We start from the raw sequence: 17,911 nt of genomic DNA on the forward strand, positions 1-17,911 counted from the left end.
TCATATTTCCTCACAAAGTTTGGGTCTGTCTGTATCTCTTAGATGTTAAAGATGTAATGTATTAAGTATATCTCCACAGGCTGGGTCTAGAGAGAATTAAGTACAGAATAATAAATATGAATGTTACTGTAACAATTAGTATCTTCAGGAATCGTTTTAGTTTTCACTTTTAAAGAAATGTTTACTTTAAAAAAATTAAATTACATCTTTGCATTTAATGACTTCCAAAGCAAGACTAAGTGAGAGCAAGAGCATTTCCTGAAGACAAAAAAAGGAAATGTTCTCTGGGATAAAGTGTGAACAAAACAGCAGTTTTGTCAGTTTTGTTGGCCAATGAGACTGTGGCCATAAATATTTTTGTTTGATTTTAATAGGTGACTAGCTATTGGTTTATTTAAAGCACAGAAGCAATAGGTAGCCTTTTCTTCCGTTAATTGTGAATACAGGAATTCTTAATTTTTTTGAAAAGCCCTCCAGGTTCCAAAACCACACTTGAAACTGAATTTCTGATAATTAACAGGACAATCTTCCTACTGACAGCTCTAATTAATAGTATCTGTAATTAAAATCGTGCCCTTCCAGCAGGAAAATTGTTTGAATTTCTTGGAGTGACCTTTTTTGCCATTTCTCCTGGGAGTGTAGTGGTTGATATTGATTTTATAATGAGCTTGGTTTGTTTAATAAGAATCAGTAATCCAGACATTAAATGAAATATGTGCTTCCTTTTTTTCTTCACAAATTTATATATATTTTAAAATCTTCATATTTAGATCTGAGAATGTCATTTTTTGTTTTGAAAACAACAACAATGCTTCGAGGTTTCTGCTCAGTTTTTCAATAGCAAGGCTGTATTAATATTCTTTGTTCCTGACCTCTGGGCCTGCTCCTGACCACCTGACTTCTTAAACGGTTCCATTGTGTTTTCAGGAGAACTGCAGTCATGAGTGGGAGGAAAAATGTTTTTCCTTAAAAACAAAGGTTTCTAAGAGCTTGGCTCTTCACCCATGGAAGTAAATGGGAATTCTGCCATTTGTTTCAATGGCAGCAGTAGGAAGCCCTAGTATAGGCAGACAAAATGCTCAGGCAGTTTTGATGCTGCTAAGCAGCATTTTATCAAAATGAATCGCTGTGCTTGGGTCTGAACATAATAAACTATTCATGTGGATTTGAAGAGAAATAGGATTGAGCCCTATTCACATTGTCAGAATCACCTTATGTTGAGCTGTGTTAAGTGTAATGGATATCTGGTGTGATGCATGTTTTGGATAACATCAATTAGGTCTCAGAAGGGCATCTGCTATCTTTTTCCTCATCTTCTCTGGATACTTGTAGGGGAATAATGTAACCTGTATTAATATGGGGGTAGGAAAGAGGCAGGCAGCTTTCAAAACAGTTGGTTCTCATTTATGTTTCCCACATAGCCACTCAGTTAACTCAGTGTTTTTTAGAAATATGAAATATTTCAGGGGCTGCTACCACTAGGCTTTGAAGCATGGTACTCCAATGTGTTGCTGCTCACAGCTGACATGGCAATTCAGATTTTTTTTTTTTTTTAATTTGAAGGGAGAGAAATTGGTTGGTATAAAAGGGCCTGGTGGCCCAATGTGATTCAGAGAGAACACAGAAATATCACTTCAATTCACATGCTTCTCAAAATGTCAGTTGTTTATATCTTCACATAAACAAGACTGACCTAAATTTTCAGCATTTAGTAGAAGCATTTTTCATCCTAACCCAGTTCAGCCAGGAGAGTTCATTCAGGGTTTTACTCCTTCCTTATCCTGTGAACTCGGAAGAGTTTTTTCCCATGGCTGTTTTTTGGCGGGACTTGGGGTTTTTTTCCTCCCATTTGTGCAATGAAATGCCATCTTGAGAAGGGGGAAGCAGACAAACCATATTATCAGAGAAATAACAGGTTGGCTGCTAAGTCTCCCCCCATACTGGAGGCGTAGCACTTGTCATGTAGCATCACCCTCCCTCAGGCACGAGCACTCCTCACACGTAGCTACTAACACAAGTATTTCTTGTGCAACTGTGTGAAGAAGGCAGGACAACCTGTACTGGGTAAAAGTTGAAGCAGGCAGATTGAATTGCTGCAGTGCAGGATAAGCTGCCAAACCTGGTTATTCAGGTGTTGGGGTGAGGCAAGCAGCTGGCCCTCCAAGTGTTGAAGTAGGGAAAACCTACTGAAAGACTAAGTAACAGGAGGAAGGATAGCTACACAATTGAAACTTCATTTATCTTTGACTCTACTAAACAACAAAATTACAGGCTGGTTTAATTAGACAGTAGCTGAGGAGCTTTTCAAAATTAATGGAAACAGTGTGTCTCATAAAATGTTACGTTTTAGCCAAAAAGGCGGACAGTTTTGGTGTCTCTCACAAACACATCTCCTGTCCTTTCAAACCACACGTGGAATGATTAGATAAGTCAGCCTTAGCATTCAGGGATGACTAAAAAGAGGCTCTTGGTGCCTCCGCGGAGCCCCCGGCGCATGCGCGCACCTGCACCCCTGCTTTTAATTGTTGCTGGCATTGCTTTGATCTTCTTTGAAAAGCAAGTTTAGCATTCTGCAAGCCCACTCTCTGGTCCAGGAGATTAGGGCAGAAGCGTTTTAGGAATTTTCTGCAGACACTCTTTGATTTATTTCACAACACTGAGCAGATTTTCTTCATGCACTTTGAAGACTTTGGAACATAACCCAGAGAAAAACGGGCACTCAGGCATCAGGAGCAGGCAGCAAACAGGGCCACTAAGTGCACATCTTACTTGTTGTCACTGCTCCCATTAGTGAGCAATTTATTAATGTAATGAGTGTGTGGTAGTGACTGCTATGATTTAGGGATGCTCTGTTTGATTCAGGGTGATGTATTTGTGAGTCCAGCTGAACCCTGGCTTTTGACCCCTGTGTGGGGAACGCTGGCGTGTGCATGCTAAATCATCAGCATATTTTATACTTTGCACTGCAGAACTTTCCTATGAGCACGGTCTTCTGCATCACTGATAATGCTCAGCAAAACCTTGCCCATAATGGAATTAAAAGGCAAAAGTTAAAATGCTCTGAAGCTGGCTTCAGCAAGCTTGCCTTTTAATATTTTATGTCAATAACATTCTTTTTAATTTTCCTTCATCTCAGACAAAAGAACTTCCTTTGAAAAGTGAGGAGGAAAAGACCAAACAGTTTACAATGAAGTTCTTTCTTAAACTGCCTGAAGTATTCAAGGTTACATGCAGATGGATTACAACATCAGCTGTTTTAAAAACTTGTCCAATTAACTTGATTTGTCAGGCATATAATTGTAAATTATATGTTAAATTCTACATTATTACATGTATTGTATTATGTATAAATTATATATTCCTTTGTCAAATACAGTCTTATTAATTACATGATCTTGCTGGATTCAAAGCCCCTAAGAACTTCTCCGTGCTCTTACTGATTTGAACATGCTGGTATTTTTTATTAGAGATGTTAAGAACACACTATTTGCAACAATTACAATAAATATTTTGCTGCAAATATTTTAAAAGACTCCAACTGAATCTGCTGGAAACAAACACTCTACTTAACCATCATGCATGGGTTGTGTGTTTAAATACAGATAACTCATTACCTCTAATATGGCTTAATATTTTACACTCTAGATTGAATTTCAAAAGCAAACTTGTTATTATAATATTAGACCTTAATGTTATAGTAATACTGTATGTCAACTCCTTAGAAATTTTGTGGACTAAGTGAAAACAGGGGGTGGGGAAAAGGAAAATTTTGCTGTTCGTATTTATCAAGTTCTCAGTAATATTTCAGCCTTACTACCAAGGGAAACTGGTAAACTGGGGATAATGTGTACCATAAAGTATTACCTTCTACCTTTATAAAACTTAATTTTAAAGGACCCTCCTACACTTAAGCACAAAAGATATCACTGAGAATGAAGTTATTCAGTACATGAGTATTTAGTAAACATTTCAGAAGGAATAAATTTTTTAAGGATTTTGGATAGATGAAAATTTTGCCTTAAGGCAGAATGCTGTGAAGGGCTTGCTTGTGTTCTCTTCTGGGAAAACAAAGGGCATAATGCATTTTTAATATTTTCTTTTCCTGTGTCCATATTTAAAGAGGCAAAAAGAGACCATCTCATGACTATGTAAAGCTACAGGACAAGCTGTAATTGTTTGTGATAAAGCACACATGGCATTGTATATGAATTAGAAGAGTTTTTCTTGTCCATTTAAGTCTACTTATTGTGTATTGTGTGAACAATTTTGTCTCTCTTTGATTAGCATTTTGTCTCAGAATAAATTCTCAGGAACCTGCAGATACTTTGTATGTACAGTAGTTACATAAACCACTTCACTTTAAGGCGAGACAGTTTTCACAGTGTACAAAATATGTGTGACTACACAGAATTCACAGTAGTCACACATTGCAATTCTGGGAGAGTAGAAGAAGGGGGGAGTGTTTCAAGGTGATTAGAAGAAGAGTTTGCCTTATGTTTAAACACTTCTTTGAAGTCAAACAGGTCAAAACAGAGTGAAGCAAAACAGGATGTGTACAAATCTGGATTTAACTTTTAGTCAATTTTTTATCTGATTAGTGTTCAGAGCTATCCTCAGTTCCTGTGGTGCAGTGGACGCTGCTTTTCACCAACCTCGTTTCCTGTGGTAGCCATAAAATTGAGTTAAATGGTAGCAGTGCTCAAAATAGCATTCCAAAATACTGTATGAATTTGTAAATCAGCCTAAATTTATCAAGCTTGCTTGATCAATAAATCAGGATACAAATAAATAGGGGTGTATTTGTTAACACAGCATTTAAAATCAACTTCAAAGTAGTGCTTAATGAGAAATGCCCATCTTAAAGGCTGGATGGAGCTTGATGGCAGAGATTTCAGAGGGCACTTCTGGAAGTCTTTATTTGAGCCTGTGGTGTGTGTCTCAAGGGACAGAGCTCTCGTGTCACCTCCTGTCCCTGCTCTGCCCCTCTGCTCCAGCACACCCAGCCTGGCTGAGGAGCAGCCCTGGGAACCACACAGGCCATGGGAAAGGGACTTGCTGGGCTTATGACTGATGGCTCTCCTCCAGCCTTTTCCTGTCTCCATGAATAACTTCTGTGAATTATTCAGAGGTGGAGAAATGGACTAGCCCTTACCAGAGGAGGTTTCACCTTCACAGCCCAGACCATGGGTTGCTGCAGCAGTGGCAGTGCAGCAACACCTAGGAGTAAAATACTCCTTTACATTAGAGCAAGCAGGTTGTTGCAGGTGTGGAAGGAAAATGAGCATATATGCAAGTCCTGGAGTGCTTGGATGAGAAGGTGCCATGCATGCTACATTTTCATTTAAAAACTATCTTTTTTCAGTACTTGTCCATTTTTCTGCCAAAAAAAGTGGCAAAGAGAAGGTGATGCTGACCCTCTCCTCTTAGCCAACTTTGTTTGTTTTTTTGAAAGTACGATTTTTCAAAAGCTTGATGTTTAGTGAAGCAAGGACAAATGTGCCCCAAGCATCTTGCAGTATAATTTCTGTGTATCTAGGATGTAAGAAAATGCTAAGTAAAAATAGTAGGAGGCAAAATTAAGTTAGTGACTCATTTTAATTACTGGGAAATCCAGAGTTCCTACCCAAACAGCCATTTCTTAGAAAATGTGCTGGAGGTGCTCTGGACTTGCAGGCTGCATCTCAACTGGTAAATTAAGCCAGTAAATATTTTGAATGGTCCTGGCACTATTTCAGGTCAGGCAACTCAACTTTCCCCAGTTTCTTAGCAGAGTAAGCACAAACAAAGAAAAATAAATAAATTCACTCAACAGTTTTATTAATAATTTGGCTGTAGCCATGTGGTTTTAGAGGGTGAGAATTCCTGTTGCTTTATCTGCCCTAGCTTCCTGTCCTGGACCACCAAGGTCTGGGCTCCTGAGCATTCTGCTCCTGCTTCTGAGCTCCTTTCACCCATCCCTGTGGTGCCACAGGCTGTTTGCCAGTTGAGCGTGGGCTGGTTCTGGATAAGTACAATGGATTGTCTCCCCCTGGTAAATTGATTATGTCCCAGAGCCTGTACGTTATAAAGAAGCCAAAGATAACCACAGCCTTGCCTAATGGGCTGGAGAGTATTTGATTTGCAGTTCCAGGCTGTACATCATCTCAAGTGTCCTGATTTCTTTCTGGAATAACTGTACTGTCTTCGATGCCTTTTTTTTTTTTTTTTTCCCATGTTATGTAGAGGATAATCAGGCCTGTCTTTCCTACACACTTCTACCCTTTTTTTCTGTTTTAGGATATTCCTTTTTCTTTTGCAGCATCTCTGTTATCACATTTCAGATTTGACACATTCTTCTATTGTATGTTCTCTGAATGCTCAGTAGCTAACACTGCAATCTGGCTTGCTGATCCTTTCATATTCCTCCAGAATGCTTCACTAGAAGGAAAAAGATATATTTTTTTAAGTTTTTAACTGGAAAATTTTGGGGTTTTTTTCAGGATAAATCTTACACCAGGACCTCTGAAAGGGAGTAGAAATAATTTTGTGTACATAAGGAACTGTGGTAGATGATGCTTGTAAGTTCTTGTAGGACCATGTTGTCTGAGCAAGAACAGGTTGCAGTTTATTCTCTGGAGTCTGTAAGGTATATAAAAACATTCATCCTACTGCTTTCTTCTTGGTACATCTGTTCCTCCTGCACACCAGTCTCCCAGGGTGGGCAGTCGAAGGGAACGGGGAATGCTGCATCGCTTCCTTCTCCTTCTCCTTCTCCTTCTCCTTCTCCTTCTCCTTCTCCTTCTCCTTCTCCTTCTCCTTCTCCTTCTCCTTCTCCTTCTCCTTCTCCTTCTCCTTCTCCTTCTCCTTCTCCTTCTCCTTCTCCTTCTCCTTCTCCTTCTCCTTCTCCTTCTCCTTCTCCTTCTCCTTCTCCTCCTTCTCCTTCTCCTTCTCCTCCTTCTCCTTCTCCGTGCTGTGCTTGGCCCTGTGGGCAGAGCAGGGCTGTGTCCTGCCCAAAGCAGCAGCATCCTTCCTCCAAGGGTCTTTGTCCCTCCTGCACTGTGTATTTGTGCTTTGCCTTTGGGAAGGGTTTGAGGCTGATCTCAGCCACCTGAGGTTTTACCCTGGCAAGGCATTATGGATTTGGCTGCTTTGTGGGACAGATGGACAAAAGTCAGTCTCAAATCCTCCACTTTTCTCTGCCTGTAGCCCTGTAGGGACTCTTGTAGGGATTTTGCCAAGTAGAATATTCAGTGTGGGCTTGCTTGTTCTATTGTGATATAAGCTTAAACTTAAGAGAAGTTTGGGTAGAGCAGGCTGGAGCTCTCCTAGAGCCGTGATGCTCCAGTCTTAAGGGCACAAGTGAGAGGTGTCATCCCAAACAGCCTCGTGAGTGTGTGTGATATGTGAAGGCAAGGAGATCCATGGAAGGCCTGTGTGCTGAGCTACAACAAGTCAGACATTGAGGATGTGATTTGTGTTGGCTGGACAAGAGGCCAAGCTTCATTTCTTTCAACAGAGAAAAAGCTCTGGCTCCCAGGATGGGGGCCTTCTATCCAAGATATTTTCTTTCTCTTGTAATTTTGTGCACAACAGAGATCTAAATTTTTTCTAGTGGTTTAAAGAGCTGTAAAAGATAATCTGAGTGATCTAATGCACACCAGCAAGCCATGATAAAGGGCTGAGGCAGCTCACCTGCTTTCTTTGTTCTGTGGGTTTTTTGCTGTGACATGTTCTAAGCTATCAGTTCATCCCAGTACTTTATTTCAGTTGAGGCATTCCTGCAGCTCTTCTCATTCCAGTTCAGGTTTGCAGCTTTCAGTTTTCATCACTTGTATTCTTAGCAAACAACCAAACCAAGACTGAAGATGGGAGACTGTAAAAGGATGTTCCTAAAAGTCAAATCCCTCAAAGAAGCAAAATTAATTTGGAGGGTGAAAAAGAATAGCTTTTGAATGGGAGAAAATCAAATTTAGTTTAAGTGGCTTATCCAAAGGAGGAAATTAATGTGGTTTTCTCTAGCTTTGTTGACCAGTTTCTGTACTTTTTACTAAAGGCAAATGAGTGATGTTTTATTGTTGATTGGTTGGGATGACTGCATTCTGAACAAGCACAGATTTTAAGCAGGGCAATGATTTTTAAAAAAATTAATCTTTCACGCAGATAAAACCCTGTTGAATTTCAGTGCAGTTTTTATTTTTCTGTTTTCCTGTCTAGCTGACATTGTTGCAGGTTTCTTGATGATTCCAGCTTTTTCCTTTTACATAGGGTGGCTGTTGTTTTGCAGAGCCGTGTTCTGGCAACCTCTCAGGAAGTCTCAGAGAGGGCTGATCTTGCTCTCCAAAGTGAGAACAGCTCAACATTATCCTGATAAAGCTTACTTTTGGTATTGGGATTACATGCTTAGCTTGGCTGATTGAAATCACTCTTTTTCCCCTCACCAAGTGTCACCTGGCTTGGGGAGCCCTGCACTCCATGCAGGTTGGAAGGTCCTTGGTCCCACTGACAGCAGCAGAGGTGCTGGTTTGAAGTGGGCTGCCCTAGAGCCCTTAGGACCAACACCACCCATTTCCTGGTACTGCTGCTCTCAACATCCCCCTGGTCTTCAGAAGTGTGTTGGGAGAATATTCCCATGTTAGAGACATACTGATCTTCCCCACTAGCAAGAAAAGAATTGAGGGAATGGTGAAAAAGTAAAATTCACTACATTGGTGCCTTTCTGATGGCATAGGAAAAAGAAACTTGGATTTTACTTTTTTCAGCTTCTCAATTGGAGTTCATTCTGGCCTTCTGGGAAAGAAAAATGCCTCAAATGGAGTGATTTGCTGGAAGAGGTTTTGCTGCAGTGGCTCACAGCACAAGCTGCCAGTGGCTGGCTATTTACACCAAATAGAAGGAGAAATGTGATGGAGCTGAATGTGTTTTTGGGAGCAAAACAATGTACACATATAAATTTGTCTTATATAGGGAAATTATGTCATACATCTCCCTCTGTACTGAGTGGTAACAGTATGTATAGTAACATGGGAATTTGAGCATGTAAATTCTGTGTATTGTGACCCCCCAAGAACAAAATAAAGAACTGCATTTCCTAGTTAACCTCACTGAAAAGCACTTGGGTGTGAAGTTAAAACATACATAAGGGTTGCCTAGCAAGCTGTTCCAAATTTCAGCTTCTTTTTGGAGGTCTGAGTCAACCCAATTGCTCTGCAGGCATTGTTAACAAAGAATTCTGTTTGCTTCTTTGAGGACTTTAGAAGTTAATTAAGTATAAATCAATGCTCAAGGCTTCTGTGAGTGCTGGTCACTCCATCGCCAAAGGGACAATGCAGAAATGGAAGGAGCAGGGAAAAGGTGACAAGAATGATTAAGGGAATGGAAAATTCCTATGAAGAGAGATTGAAAAGGCAGATTATTTCTTCTAAAATAGTAACAAATAGTATAGAAAAGAAAAAAAAATATAAAATGAGAAACTGAAGAAAGAGTGAGACTTTTATTCTGTCTTTGGCCACCAGGACAAAGATTTTTCAGTTACATGAAGTATGTAAAATAAAATACTAGAATAAATAAAAAAGCTATCAGCAGAATACAACTGCAACAAGCAACACTTTCTGCAGAATGTTGTTGATGCACAGGTTATTAGCAAGAATCTCAAAAACCAAAGGAGCCACATGAGAAAAAATATTCTGGGATAAAAAATACTAATAAAACATTATTAGTAATGTTTTAGAAGATGCCTGTAGCTTCATGCCTCAGTTCTTAAAATAATCCAAATATAAGTGTGACCATTTAAGAAATGGGCCTACTTTGAACTTGTCCTCCTGTGCTGTTCCCATGGTGCATCTTGCAGACAAAACTGGTGCTTGGTGGAGAGGTCCAAGGAATAATAGTGACCCTCTGTGCTTGCATGGGTTGGGAAAAGAAATTGCAGGAACCTCAGTCATGGGCAGGGAAGTCCTTTTATTTGAATGCAAACACCCATATTAACCCCTTGCTGTTGCAGGGTATTTAGTGGAACTGGTGCCATGGGACAGGTCAGGGACAGTGGAGAGGCTGCAGGTCTCTTCTGGCCAGGCACTCTCAGGGCACAACCCTGATCCAGCTGTGCACAGCTGTACAGAGAGATATGGGAGAGCCCAAGAAAAAATGTGCATTTTTGCTGCTGTTGCTGTCTTCTCCAAAATATGAGGTCTCCCTGTATCTCTGACCATCAGTACCAAGTATTAAATCCCTGTTAGTTTGTCCAGTATCTCCTATGACACCAGTACAGTGAAAGTGTAGAAATATTGATCATTTTTTAATCCTTGAAGACCTTTGTGATGTGTGATAGAATGACACAAGATAGAGATACAAGGAAACTTATACATACTATTTTTTTCCCATAGTTTAAATAGGGTTTCTCTGTATTACCAAAGATTTGGCTCTTAATAACCTACCGTGACTTAGTAGTAACTTTGTTCTTTATAGATCCTTTTTTAACACTTGTGCACTAAATTTGCATTTGGTCTTCCCAGCAGAGCTGATGAGGGATTTAATTTTTTTCAGTGGAGAGTGGGTGAGAAGCAGTGAGTTTAGTTTTCAAATCAGGAGTGGGTAATGACTGGCAATTTTAACTGTCATGCTAGATGATGTTTTTTAAAAAAAATTGTCATGATGGCCATCTTTGGTAAATACTTCCTTTATCCTTGCATCACCTCTGGTGTATGTCTGCCTTCTGTGGAAAAAAAAAAGTATTTGGGGTTTTTAGAAGTTTTAGGATTTCTTTTCCCATTTCTCTGACTGCTTTTAGAAACTCTGTTACCATGAATGCAGTTACACAGATTTAGGGAGAAGCAATACTAATCTTTGTAGTGGAGTAGAATAACATTTTTAGACATAAACTAGTGGCTATTTTGTTTCTGCCCAAGCTGGAAGTGCTCACTGAGTCCTGTTGGCTGCTGGGAATTCTTATTTCTAGCAGAAATGATCTTCCATTTTCAGTCCTGCAGGGCAATAAAATAGTGGACTAGACAGCCTTAATGTATAGCTTGCCTGAGAAACTACAGCTGTCTTGGGACTGCATTTTTTGCCCACTTTGGGCCCCAGGCAACTATAAATGCTGGGAGTGAAAAAGGAAACATTTGTGGCAGTTATCTTTAAGAGCACTGGCATCTGCTGGAAGCTGGTCAGGCTTTGGGTGGGTTAGACAAAGTCAGAATACATGATGGATTTACACGTGGTTCTGCATGGCCTTTCAGGTTAATTCAATTGTTACTATGGTTTATTTGTAACCCATACTGTGCTGTGTGGCTCTCACTGTGCTAGAGGGGAATTTTCTGTGCCAATTCATATTAAGGAGCAGCTGTGCCCTCATGAGCTTGTATTAGAGTTAGTTAAGATGAAAGAAACATGGCAAAGGTGAAGTGTGCTTTACAGGCTATTTTTTTATTTATCTGGTTATTCCTTTAAGAAATCTTTCCTCTTCAGCTTCATACTTGCCATATATTCATATACTTGTAAAACATTATATGCAGGCACAGCTGAAATGCAATTTAGAAACCAGCACTGGTTGAAACCACTATTTTTTGTGGCAGGTAGGTCAATGTGATATACTATCACTTCCAGAATTGCAGATGTCTGAACCGCCAGGAAGGCCAGGAAAACTCTGACATTGTCAGGAACAACCTGAGAAGAAAAATTGGGTGCTTTTACACCTGTAGATTTCAGGTGACTTCAGGTACATAGTTTGCAGATATATCTTATTCAAAACAAACACTGATTTCCTTGGAGTCATCCAGGTAGTCCCTTTGAATTCTTAGGGAAGCCACCATCATGTCATTGTGCAAGGAAGATACTCTTCCAAATCAGTCTAAAGAATCACAGCCTTTCTTTGTGTAACTCCTGTTTGTGAAGACCAGGGTGCTGGAGTCCTCTTTAGTCAGCATCTGTTTCATAAAACTTTTAGAAATAAAGGCTCCAAACTGTCATACTCCAGTCAGTCAGAGGTTTCTGTGTTTTTGTATAGGAAAACATTCCCCAGCTGAGTAAACGAAACATGAACTTCAAATTTTACTGACCCTCTGGAAAGCAGTATTACCCCAAAGATACCTGTGCTCTCCTGGCATGGATTGCAGGGCAGTATTAACATTATTTCAGAGAAATATCATTAGACCTATGCTGTCATGTCTTCCTTGGCCATGTGAGCCATGGATATACCTGCCTCCTCCAGGAGCTTCTGGACTGTTCAGATTGCTTCATCATTGATGAGAGATTGCTGAAAGGATGAAAGTAAAACTATTTTCTTAAGCTATAATGCATAGACAGCACCTTTGGTTCTGTGCAATTTTCATGTCTGCTGGACTCCTGGAGATGTGTACAAGACCATGATGGCTTTTCATTCCATTTGGTAGGACAAGACTGTGCAAATGTTTGAATTTAAATAGAGGGAATAAAACAAAGAAATTAAAAACCCTTTTTTTTTAAAAGGAAAAGTAATTTTTTTGTTTAAAGTTAGCCATATTTTCTTTGCCTTTCCCTTTCTTCATGGCCTCGACTTTCTTTGTATACATGAGGAAAGGGAAATAACAATTGATGAGTCATCACCAGAAAACACATGCAATGCTAAAATAATTGAAATTTTAAGTTTCACAAGCCACAATCAAAATTGAGGTTTTGTTAGGAGAATGATTCTCAAGCCTGTATTTGGCCGTGATGCTCTCAAAAAGAAATGGCATCCCTTGGTTTTAGATCATTTAAAAATCAAGCAAAGTAATCCTCCCCTGTCCCAAGGTTCAGAGTTATATTCAGATATACAGAGTGTGGTACAAGAGGGCAGATAGTGAACTGAACTGGGCATGTGAAGGCTGCATTGACAATCAAAGAAATTTATTTAGCTTTCTTCTTTCTTTCTTTCTTTCTTTTGTTGTTTCTGTTCCTCCCAAGATCTATCACATACAAGTGTAAATAAAAATGAATTGTTCAGAGTATGGATGTGTAATTATACATTTGATGCTGTTTCTTTCAATATATTACTCTTAATCATTTTTCAAATATAACCCTTTATCTCTTTTCTGAAGGGACACAGATATAAGATACAGTTGCCTTTTCTGAGAAGAATAGAAAATATACATGCAAATATTCCCTATATGTAAACAGCTCTTTTATTGCTGGACAAAAAGTATGTTACAATTAAGCTAAAGCTTGAAAGTATGTTTCAATAACTCAAAAATAAATGGTAATAAAGCTGTAATTATCCCCAAAGCTACAAATACAGTAAATAAGTTAAAGTTAAATTTATAACACCTGGAAGCTTATCAAGTATGCAAAAGCAAAACAAAGGCGGCCAAATTACTTTAGCTTCACCCTGTAGTGGTGAAGCAAACACTAAGCAAATTTAGTTAGAGAATAATGATGTTTATAGTCCTAGATCCATTTGTTGAAAAAAAGAGCTTATTTTTTCATTTTTAAAATCTCATTGTCTGATGACTGCACCCATTGCAGAACAGTAAAATTCAGGCTGTACATGCAGACCTCAGCTCATCCTGTGAATAATACCTTCTGAAAAGGGGAATGAGACTTCTGTTGAATTAAATGCATTGAAGCTGAGGGGGAAAAAAAAGGCATTTTAAAGGTCTTATTCCTCCATACCTAGCGTATAGATTACTTATATTCTTATTCTTCATTATACATTTTATTAAAAGGTGTAGTCTTGAATTATTTAGAATTAAGTGTCAGCGTTTTAATTTAAAATTTCTGTGAAATATGTTTGTTTCACATATAAAATTAACACAGTGTTCTTGTGATCAGACCTGCTTAGGCAGATTTGTTTCTTGATTGCTAGAATATTAGGCAGGTCAGGTTGGAAGGGCTTGGTGTACACTCATCTATCACTTTTAATAAACAGTAATTTGTTTGGTTTAGTGTCTCTTCGTTTTCTTAATAATTATCTTAATAATTATGGAAAGCTTTTTTCTCTCTTATATTTTGCTAATTCTAGAATAATTTTGCCACACTTATTTCTGGACTAATTAAAGTGGTTTCCATTGTAATTTGCTAAACAAAAATTATTTAAAGTGTGGAAATGCCTATTTCCTGGACTTAATTTTTTGTTTTGTGAAAATGTTGGGATCAGTTACAAAATAGATTATTTTTGTTAATATATTGTAATGAAATTATATTTCTTTTTCTAAATAAGCTGAAAAGTTGACACTTCCCTCAGATCCCAGATCACCTGTTAGTCAGATCTGAGGTGAAAGTGGCTGGGAAAAAAGAGGAGTGCTTTATATGCAAAGCTATTTTTGTTTGCTTTGGACTGAACATTTATCATGTTCCTGGTACCAGCTAGAAGAGAATGATTCATGTGCCATCATCACTGGCTGGACTTGGAATACCTGAAGATATTGCTTAGAGAATTTGCATAAAACATTTGCAATATCCTTTCTGGAGGCAGCTTTGAGGTGCAATGGCTCGTGTTTAATGACTGCAGAGCTGAGGTGAACGTTGGCATCTTAACTGGGATGCTCCAGTCAGCTCTCCTGCCTGTACTGTGTCACCTGTGGTTCTCAAATTCCATTTTTGCCAATAAATCAAGGGAAAAGATTCAATATTATCCATTAGCCTCAGTTACATCTGGTTTAAGTTCTATGGTTACCTATACTCATAATCCTTACCAGGGCATATACATATATTTCTCTCTAAAACCAAACGTTTCAAGAAACTATGCAGCTTCAATGGATTTTCCAATTTCCTTACGTGGATTTTCCAGTAGATGACAGATAAAATTTTCTCTGAGCTCTCTTTTGCTGCCTTGCCCTTCTGTGGCAGCAGTGGCTGCTGTGCATCGCAAGCCACATGGCAGGAGATGCAGCTCCCATCACTGGCTGGTGACAGAGCCCAAAACTCCTGCTGGTAAGCAACTCACATCTCCAGAGCAGCCTGGACAGGTATCTGTGGGCTCAATTTCTGAACAGATTTGATGCCTCCTCGTTTGAGAGGAGAGTTTTTTACCTCTTCAGGCTCAGAGACCCACCTAACAAAATATGGTGGCAAGACTGGCTCTCAGTTTTGTCCAGGAGGTGCAGCAAGTCTCTTAATGCCTTTCTTTAAATGTGGATAAACTACATTTATGCTGCAGAGTGGTTAATTCACAAGTAGAATGTATGGATTTGAGAATCTATTTGTTGCACCTGAGGAAATAGTTGCACTTCATGCTTCTGCCTGTCTCTGTGTGGACAGCCAAGTATTAGGAATATTTTAGAACCTCATTGTGAAGAGGATTGAGGGGTTTCCAAGAATACTGTTTATGGTTTGTTTAAGGTTATCAATTGTGTGTCAAATAAAAAGCTCACTGCAGATGATCATGGTGCAGTGCTTTGAACTCATTTAACTCAACATTATTTACAGAATATTTATCTTGGTTATGGCAGTTTTTGGCATACAGCAATATTACTTCTCCATTATATACTGCATGTGACCGCCATATCAGTTTGATAATAAATGCTGGGAAATAAAAAACAGAGTAAGTGCCTTAGTATGATAGCAATTCCCATGTGATGGGAAATAATGTCATAAACTTCAAATTACCTTTTAAATAAATGTTTATGTCCAACCCATCCATTAGATCATAGCCTGAAGGTCAGGAGGATCGTTTCTTCATCTTTCACTGTATGCATTATGGTTGCTTTTTTAGGTGTAAATGATGTTTTTAAATGAAGAATGGCACTAGAACTATACACAAACAATGGCTAGACATTACTGAGTCACAGCATGGCAGAAATAGCCTCAGCCACTCTGCTAAATATAGAAATGCAGCAGTAAATTGAATTCATTCTTAGAAAATATTTTTAATGGCTGAGACAATACAGAAATACAGTTCATATAATTCTCACAGTATGAAGCTTTGACATTTTAGTCAAGAATGAATTCTAGTTGTGGTTTAGTAAATGGCTGATTTGCAAAATTCTTGTGAGAGTAAAGATTTTGGAGAGGAAGGCAGAGCATACCTGAGCATGCAGAGAAGTGCACAAGTAACAGATATTGTATTTATGAGGGTCTGAACCATTCAGGGCTTTTTGCATTTGTGAAGAGATGCCAGCTCAGTAAGTGCCATGGGATGGTGTGAAACACCCCACACTCTGAGACCCCACTGTTCCCAATGCCTTTTGTAGGAAGGGAACACTGATGCCCCATCTCAAGGCCAAATTCCACGTAAAGACATTTCCCTGCTTTCAGCTGGACATTCCTTGTCCGTCTGTCCTGGAGGAACTCAAATGGCTCCTCAACACACTCAAAGCTTTTACATGTGGTGGTCTTGAACATGTTGTCCCTGCAGTGCCAGGCTAGAAACCCAGGTGGGAGCTGGAATGGTTGGGCTGGCAGAGAGGTGGCTTTGGGGCAGCAGAAGCTGTGGCTGTCCTGAGGTGGCTGATGTGTGCGTGGGGATGGGGCAGGTTCCTCAGCCAGGGCTGGGCTAGCTGGGAAAGGGGCAAGGTAGAGTTGTCGAGGGCTGTCACACTGCTCTGGAAATAAATTCAACCCAAAATCTTCTGTTTGCAGGCAGAGGAAAATTCATTGTCATGGAGATTTAAAACTCCAATCAAGAAAATCAGAAGTGTGTTTGCTTCAGCTATGATTTGACCTTCCTGTTTACATTAAGCATTTTTTACGGCAGAGTGCAGTGACGTGGGTGCTTTGTTTGAGGTATTTGACAGTAAAAGCAGTTCTGGGAATTATTATTTTGGTTCTTTATATGTCAGGAAAGAAATATGTTAAAATTTGAGAGAAGGTAATTTTTAAAAAAATGTATTTAAATTTGTTAGGATTCTCAACTTCATCTTCTTCCACAAGGACCATGAGCATGTTAAACTTCATTTTAAAACAACATTTCTTAGTAGCATACTAAATTCTTTATGTCCAAAAATATTTTGGTTAGAGGTTAATCTGGTCCAGAATCAATTGTCTAAAGATTGTTTCTTTTGTCATTATAATTCATGTAAAAATGGTACATTAATTTCTTAGAGATCACTTGATCTCAATTCTTTTTTGTTAACAGAGGTCTATAATCCTTTCCACAGCAACCACTTGTAAAAGCAGAGGATTATGGCTTGAGGCAGGATATGAACAGCAGGAACAGATCAACTTAAAAACAAAGATCCTGTTTGAGTACAAATGCTATTGTTAGCACAGAGTTGGGGTGAGTCAAGTGGCAGGATGTCTATTAGAATATAATAAATTCATATCAATGCCACATGGCATGCTAGCCAGAAGACACATCCTTCTAGGTTTTATGTGATGGACTTCTTATTTTTATACCTTTACTTATTATACTTTTGCTTAGTCCAATAAACCATTCTCTCTGGGAATGGCTGATGTTTAAACATCTGAGCAGCTTTTTGGTTTTTTGTAGATTTATTTTTCTGTCTAAAAAGCTTCCACTCTGTTAAAATTTTTCCCAAACCTGCTAAAAGCTGGGATTTGAAATTACACTACTGCAGGGTCATTCTGAGGTTAGTAATAGACAGTGAGGACTATTGCTATCCTTTCTTATAAAGTGTGTGATCCTCCAGAGAAAAGGAGAAAAAGAGGTTTTTTCTTTGTTCCTACATTTAAAAATATAAGATATCTTTTCCTTTATTAAAATCTTGGGTTTAGTACAGATAGTTTAACTGACCTATTTAACAGCAATATATGTGAGTCAATTAAACATACTTTTGAAGTTTAAGTTATTTTTCTAATATTTTTCATGTTTTCATGCTACAAAGGTACGAACTGACAGAATACATACTACTCAAGTGTAGAACACCCCTACTTTTGGTAAAAATTGGAAAAATTCTTTCATGGCCTAGACAAAATCAATAAATATAAAAAAATGCAGTGATGGAGTCAGGTAGCAGTTTTCTGTACAGTTATTCCAACAACTGACACCATATAGAATTAGTAATCTCTGCTTCCCAAGCTT

General features: G+C 38.8%; 1 protein-coding gene across 1 annotated transcript in view; it reads left to right on the top strand.

Moving 5' to 3' along the window:
* Positions 1-17,911, top strand: part of PTPRN2 (protein tyrosine phosphatase receptor type N2) — a 636,037-nt gene that overhangs the window by 531,351 nt on the left and 86,775 nt on the right. The gene's annotated exons all lie outside the window — the stretch shown is intronic.

Source organism: Lonchura striata, chromosome 1 (genome assembly GCF_046129695.1).
Source record: "Lonchura striata isolate bLonStr1 chromosome 1, bLonStr1.mat, whole genome shotgun sequence".
Taxonomy (NCBI): Eukaryota; Metazoa; Chordata; class Aves; order Passeriformes; family Estrildidae; genus Lonchura; species Lonchura striata.